The sequence below is a fragment of the Chiloscyllium plagiosum genome, unplaced genomic scaffold (assembly GCF_037043375.1).
Source record: "Chiloscyllium plagiosum isolate Xiang-an unplaced genomic scaffold, Cpla_swu_hap1 HiC_scaffold_42, whole genome shotgun sequence".
NCBI classification, from domain to species: domain Eukaryota; kingdom Metazoa; phylum Chordata; class Chondrichthyes; order Orectolobiformes; family Hemiscylliidae; genus Chiloscyllium; species Chiloscyllium plagiosum.
The window spans coordinates 24,079,262-24,087,107 of NW_028270180.1; the positions used below are offsets into that span (position 1 = coordinate 24,079,262).

At 47.0% G+C, this 7,846-nt stretch overlaps 1 protein-coding gene across 1 annotated transcript in view; it reads right to left on the reverse strand.

Moving 5' to 3' along the window:
* sin3aa (SIN3 transcription regulator family member Aa) overlaps nt 1-1,652 on the reverse strand; it is a 126,405-nt gene extending 124,753 nt beyond the window's left edge. The window contains exon 1 of the mRNA XM_043680523.2: nt 1,599-1,652. The gene's annotated coding sequence lies outside the window, so the exon portion shown is untranslated. The remainder of the gene's footprint in view (nt 1-1,598) is intronic.
* Between the last annotated feature and the right edge of the window lie 6,194 nt (nt 1,653-7,846).

Here is a 7,846-nt window from a genome sequence, read left to right on the forward strand (position 1 = left end):
GGATGAGGCTGACACTGGGTGGGACACCCCCAGGGGACTCCTGCCTGTGTACCCCCTCCCCAGGCCGGGATGAGGCTGACACTGGGTGGGACACCCCCAGGGGACTCCTGCCTGTGTACCCCCTCCCCAGGCCGGGATGAGGCTGACACTGGGTGGGACACCCCCAGGGGACTCCTGCCTGTGTACCCCCTCCCCTGGCCGGGATGAGGCTGACACTGGGTGGGACACCCCCAGGGGACTCCTGCCTGTGTACCCCCTCCCCAGGCCGGGATGAGGCTGACACTGGGTGGGACACCCCCAGGGGACTCCTGCCTGTGTACCCCCTTCCCCAGGGTGAGTGTGATTCCGGGCGGGACTTCCCTGTCTCTTTGTTATCCCATTCCGCGCGTGAGGGAATCCCCGCCCCGTTATGTGAGACTCCATTGTGACGCAGCCGTCCCTCCGCCCCCTTCCCCCCCGGGGAAGGTAGCCGGGACCAATCGGCTCCCTCCGGCACCAACCAATCAGGAGGGGAGGCGGTGACGGTGTGGTGACATTAACCAATAGGACGTAAAAGGCGGAGCAGAGCACGCGTACGGGGGGCGTGGCTTGTGGGGAAGGGGGCGGTGCTGAGCCCTGTTTACTCCGCGGCAACGAGTCAGGAGGCCGCAGACCCCGGAGCCGGGGGAAGGTGGAGGATGTGGTGTACAGCCTGGGCATCACCTCGGGCCGGGCTGGTGCCTCAACCTGGGCACACTCACCTCGGAGTCTCACCAGCCGGGGATATTGGGTTGGTGGGCGGTGTGGAAGTGACAGGAGGTGGCTCAGGGTCAGGAGCGAATGAAACATCCAAGTTCCACCCCCCCCCCCTTCCTCATTGTCTCCCCCCAGGACCCGAGGGCTGATTTGTCGCGGGTTCCTCGACTTGCAAAGTTACTGCAGGGGAGAGGCTTTTGTTACACAGCCCGAGATGGTCGACCGACCCCCCCCCCCCGGGGTGAGCTCTCCGAACCCATGGAGGGGAGGAAGAGGCCGGAGGGGAGGTGGAGCCTAAATCCGATCAAGTCCCTCCTTACCCCCCCCCCCCACAAAGCGGCTCCGAGAATCCGACACAACAAAATGGCCCGGAGACTGCGCAGCTTCCCTTCCGCCTCGCTCCCCCTCTGCAGCTTCACGAGAGCGGGCAGCCCCCCCTCTCTCTCCCACCCACCCACCGACCGAACGGATTATAAATAGTAAGCTGGTGGCCAGAGAGAGAGGAACACCGCCCTCTCCTCCCCGAGAGGAGGCCATCTCCCCTGGGGGTGGGGGGTGTTTAGGAGCACGGTGTCTCTCTTTCCCCTCCCCTCCCCTCCCCAGGGAGATGGTGGGTGAAGTCGAAAAGCTGCTCCCCGCAGCAGCCGCCCCAAGCTCAGGGAGCACTCGTAAAGGCAGGGGAGATCTCTTTTCCCCCACCCCCTTCCTAACCACACACACACACACACGCGCGTTCCCCCTCTTCACCCCTGGCGAACAGACCCCCCTCCCGTGCTCTCCAGCCCCCATCCTGGGCAAAGCAGGAACGCCATTCAGAAAACGAAAGCATCCGCAAACAACAGAGAATCGGAGGGTTCGCTCACCCACAAACTCCCAGCTGCTCTCCCTCCCCTCCGCTCTCACAGGCAAACCGAGAATGGAAACACCCCCCTCTCATTAACATAGGCCCCGGGGAGGGAGGGGACTGAAAGAGCGTCACTGCTTTAAACTCAACCCCGCCAACACCAGTCTGACTCCGGGACAGAACAGAGACTGCAGCTCGCTCTCTCCCCCCCCCCCAAGCCAGGCGGGGGACACTGGCCGCATTCGGGAGCTTCTTCCTATGCATTGCAGATGTCAGTTTCAAAGAAGTAATCTCAAACTCCGCCCACACACACAAAACGTTAACAGCCGCTTGTTGTCACGTTAGGAAACCCAGTTGCTAATTTGCACACAGCAAGCTCCCATCAGCTGCTATGTGACCCTCTGACCCGTTGATGTAGGTGCAGGAGTCAATACCTGGCCCGTACCTACTGGAATGGGATTCGATCGAACTCGTATTTGTTTGATTCGGGAGGCTTATGCTATCCCTTAAGGTAGGCAAAATTCTACCCCTTCAGTCACCACTGCAGGACAAATGTCCGTTTTCCACATTGTACATATGTTAGCAGAGAGAGAGAGAGAGAGAGAACAGTCTCTTGTGCTGTGAACGGTTTTTATCTAAACTGGGAAACTGAGTAGGCTTTCTTGGCTGATCCCTGGCATGAAAGAATTTGACTTCCAAGAATGGTGGAGTCTTGTGAGCCTATACCCGTTGCATTTTAGAAGAATCTGATCTTAATGAAATGTAAAATTCTGAGAGAATGTTCCCCTCATGGAGTTACTTAGAAGTAGGGGACACCCTTTCAAAATAAGGCGTCTCCTGTTTAAGACAGATGAGGAATTTCTTGCAGGTCAATAATGTTTGGAATTTTCTTTCTCTGTTTTAGGCAGATCTTTGATAGACAAGGAAGTTTGGGAAGGACATAATTGAGGTTAGCCATGGTTTTATTGAATAGTGGAGCGGCCTCAAGAGGCTAAATGGTCTGCTCTTGGTCCTGCTTCTTAGGACAATGGAGAACATGCCCGTTCTTTGGAATAATGTGATGGGATCACTGCCATCCAACTCACAACACAGTCTGACTTATTGCTACCTCTGGTGCACTGCTCCCTCTGTATCATTCTCAAATGTCAGTGTGGGGTCCAGCTTCTGAAGTGAAACTTGTACCCATGCCCATCTGAGGCTGAACTGTTACCTCCTTAAGTCACCATCGAAAATGGCCCATTTCTAATCTGTGGATTCTGGGCACATATGTGAGCCTGTAATCCTAGCGAGAGAAATCCCACAGACTATGTCGTCCAAACTCTGGTTTACACTGCTGCATTTGCATTGGCTGTCCCACTTATAACATTGTTTTAATTATACTTATCTGCCCTGAGTGCCCATGTCTGATTTACAGCCTACCTTGGTATATAGGAAAGTCATCATGAACAATATTTTCAAGGCTGGTGGGGTGAGTCAGGGGAAAACCTTCTGTATACGCACCAGCCTTGAATAGATTGTTCATGGTGACTTATATATATACGACGGTTGGAGGAAGAGCGCCTCATCTTCCGCCTAGGAACTCTCCAACCACAAGGGATGAACTCAGATTTCTCCAGTTTCCTAATTTCCCCTCCCCCCACCTTGTCTCAGTCAAATCCCTCGAACTCAGCACCACCTTCCTAACCTGCAACCTTCTTCCTGACCTCACCGCCCCCACACCACTCCGGCCTATCACCCTCACCTTGACCTCCTTTCACCTATCGCATTTCCAACGCCCCTCCCCCAAGTCCCTCCTCCCTACCTTTTATCTTAGCCTGCTGGACACACTTTCCTCATTCCTGAAGAAGGGCTTATGCCCGAAACGTCGATTCTCCTGTTCCTTGGATGCTGCCTGACCTGCTGTGCTTTTCCAGCAACACATTTTCAGCTCTGATCTCCAGCATCTGCAGTCCTAACTTTCTCCTTGAAGACTTTCTTATATACCAAGGTAAGCTGTAAATCAGACATGGACACTCAGGGCAGATTTTTTGTAAGTATAACTAAAACAATATTATGGGTTGAGTCAGGAAAACCTTCTGTACACACATGTTTCAGCTAACCTGGTGAACAGGCAATTATTGATCTTGACACAAGGTGCAAAAATGCAACATGTTCTTCCCAGTCGTGCAAATCGTCTTCATGGACAAATCATGTTTTAAAATAACTACAGACCCACATGTTCCAAATGTAACTTCTTTTTCCAGGGGGAAACAATCTGGTTATGCAATCCTGAGCATTCCTGATATTAATTAGTATCTTGCATTTTGTTAACTAGCATCCCTGATGCTAGTCAGGGATGAATATGGGGGGGGCGGGGGGTGGAGATGGAGATGGGTCTGGATGGGTTACTCTTCGGAGGGTCGGTGTGGACTTGCTGGGCCGAACGGCCTATTTCCATACTGTAGGAAATCTAATCAAAAAAATCTAATCTTAATTAGAACATTATTACAGTGCATTACAGGCCCTTTGGTCCTCTATGTTGTGCCAACTTGTGAAACCGATCTGAAGCCCATCCAACCTAAACTATTCCATTTTCAGTTATTTCATTTCCAATTACTCCTCTATTGGAGGACCCACCTCGGCTTCCTGGACTCAAGCTCTAAAATGCCTTCTCAAAAGAAGTGCTCTTCCATATTTTGTTTTCCTCTTCTAAGGATGGGGGTAATAGGATTGGTGGTGTGAGTATAGCACTAATTTCATGGAGAAAATAATTCAAAAGCCTTGGCCAATGGGGACATGTTTAAAATCCCATCACGGCAGCTGGTGGAAATTAAAGTCAATGAGTAAACCTGGAACATATCATTTTTAGTAATGGTGACCATTAAACTGCCATTTAGTAAAAATCTATTGCGTTCACCAACGTCCCTTAGGGAAGGAAACTGCTATCCTTACCTGCTCTGGCCTACATTTGACTCCACTTCCACAGTGATGTGATTGATTCAACTATGCTCACTCCCAGTTAAGCAATGGCTTGATTTTAAAATTCACACCCTTGTTTCTTAATTCCGCCATGGCCTCTGTGTGTCTCTCTAACCTGAGATATGTGTTTATCTAACCTTTGCCTCTAAGCACCTCTGGTTTACAATTTGCAGTCTGGACTCTTAGCTCTGGAATCCCCTCCCTAAACCTTTCTATTTGATTCTCCTCATTAGATACTCCTTAGGGCCTTCCACAGACCAAGTTTTGGGCCCTATGGTCTGATATGGCTCAATATCAACTTGCTTATAACAATTCTATCCAGCACTCTGGGATGTTTTAGTAAATTAAAAGTACTACTGACTTTGGGGAGACGTGGGTCTAGTGGCAATGCCACTGGACCAGTAATTTAGAGAATATGGCTAATGCATTTGGGATTGTGGGTTTAAATCCCATTTCAGCAGCAAGAACAAAGTAATAGTGACCATGAAACTACCATCAATTGTTGTTAAAAAAATCCATCTGGTTCACAAGTGCCCTTTGAGGATGAAAATCTGCCAACCTTACTTGGTCTGGCCTACATGTGTATTATATTTTTTGATTTATTATTGTCACAGGTACAGTGAGAACTTTTGTTTTGTGTGCAGTACTTGCGCATCATACCATACAAAGGTGCATGAGGATAGTAGAACAGAGTGAAGAATATGGTGTTACAGATGCAGAGAAGTTGCACAGAGTGAGATCAACATTAAATTTAAAATTTGAGAGATCCATTCAGAAGTCCAATAACAGCAGTTGTTCATGACTTTATTTGTGCATGTATACAAACTTGTATACCCTCTGCCAAGCGGAAGAGAGCATAACTGAGGCGGGAGGGTTCTTTGATTATGTTGGTCGCTTTCCTGAGGCAGCAGGAAGTATAGATGGAGTCAATAGATGGAAGCCTGGTTTGTGTGATTGGACTGGGCTGTGTTCACGAGTCTCTAGTTTCTTGTAGTCTTGGGAAGAGCAGTTGCCAAATTTCACTGTGATGCATCCAGATAGACTGCTCTCTGTACTGCATCTATAAAAAAAAAATTGGTAAGAGTCCTTGTGGACATGCTGAATTTCCATAGCCTCTTGAGGAAGTAGAGACATTGTCATGCTTTCCTGATCATTCATTGACATGGGTGGACTAGGACAGATTGTTGGTGATGATCACTCCCAGGAATTTAATGTTCTTGACCATCTTCACTTCAACACCATAATACAGACAAGAGCGTGCCTTCCACTCTGCTTCCTGAAGTCAATATCTGGCTCCTTTGTTTTATCGATGTTGATGGAGAGATTGTTGTCCTGTGGTTAACTTGCAAGGACATCAGCAATATTATTCAATTCAAGGGCAATTAGGGATGGGCAAACAATGTTGGTCTTGTTACAAAGTCCACATTATCAAAAGAACTTTAAAAAATACAAGTTGTTGTTTAATCATAAAGAATCACTATTAGATCAACTAGTAATAATAGACCAAAGTAATTTATATTTATCAATCTAAACTTTCTGTTATGTTGGTCACAATTTGAATCATACACTGTATTTCTTTTCATTGAACCTTCCAAGTTTGAAAGTGGTTGCAATCATCTTGAGATTCATATCTCTAACTGTGAGGCCATGTTAAAGGGTAAATATTACAACACCTAATAAAAGGGACGGTGACACCTTGGAATATGAAGTCAGCTGAGTGACAGGAAACCATGAGCAGGGTGAACAGTTATTCTTCAGACTGAGGGAAGATATAGAGTGAAATACGAAATTAAAAAAAACCAAAAGAACTGCGGATGCTGGAAATCGGAGACAAAAATAGAAATTGCTGGAAGAGCTCTGCAGGTCTGGCAGCATCTGTAGACAGAAATCAGAGTTAATCTTTTGGGTCCAGTGACCCTTCCTCAGAATTCAGAACAGTTCTGAGGAAGGGTCACTGGACCCGAAACACTAACTCTGCTTTCTCTCTGCAGCTGCTGCCAGACCTGCTGAGCTCTACCAGGAATTTCTGTTTTTGTCTAAGTCGGGTTTTCCCGTTAATGGCTGAAACCTTGCTGTACAGAACACAACTTCAACAGGCCACAAGTGGAAATTTGACAAATTAAATTTAATGTAGAGAATTGTGAAGTGATTCATTTTTGAAGAATAAGTAAAGCCATAAAATAAATACATTTGGAAAATATAATTTAATGGAGATGCTGGAACAAAAGGATTTGGATGTTTCTGGGCACGCATTGATGAAAGTAGTGGGATAGGTCAACAAAGTTTAATTTTAAAACCTGTGCAAAATCCTGGCCTTTATAAATAGAGGTTTAGAGCACATTGAAATAAGCCTTTATAAGGCACTGGTTCAGCGACAACTAGGACGTAGTATACAATTTTGAGCACCGCACTAATGAATAAATGAAAGGAGCGTGCTGATAGATTAAGGGGAATGGGTTTTATTATGATCGAGGAACTTCAATAATGTAGATAGAGTGGAAAAATCGGGTCTGCTCTCCTCTGAGAGAGTCGAGAGATTTGCTAGAAGCATTCATAGTCATCAGGGGCCCAGACAGAACTGTGGTCTACCCCAGTGGAAGAGTCAAGAACCAGCGGACCCTGATTTACAAATAAAACAATGAAGTGGGGGGAAACTATTTTTACACTACCTGTGGTTCGGATCTGAAATGCTCTGTCAGTGAGTGTCGTGGGGGGCTGTCAGAAGAAAATTGGGTATGTGCTTTAAGAAGCAAACTAATACAGGGTTTTGGGAGTAGGAGAGAATGAGAGAAACTGATTTGCTCTTACAGGAAACCAGTGCAGTCACGATGGGCTGAATTACCCCCTTCTACGTTGTACTTGTTCTCTGTTGTGTTAACATGCCTCCACGTGTAAAAGTACAAATAATGTTTTCAAAAGGACCGGCAAGTTAAAAATAATATGAATATAAAACAAAAATCATTTTGCGCAAGTGCAATCCATAAAGACCCATATCTTGTGTTTTATCAATAGACTAGTAACGTCTGGTACGTAGGAAATGTGAAAAACAAATCTTAAATGGCCGGGAAAAGCTATCAATGAGGAAGGACTTCCATGGGGGGGAAAAATGAATGAAAACTGTGTCGAGAGGAGAGCCCACCAATAGGAGCAAGGCATTAGACGAGCCAATCACATCGCCAGAAACACTGTCATGTTGGTTTCAATCTCAAATCTTCTCCCAATTGAAATGTATCAAGAAAATGAGCATTTCATGACCTCCTCCCTCAATACAATCTCAACAATTGTCGATCAAATGTTTCTTTTCCTGTT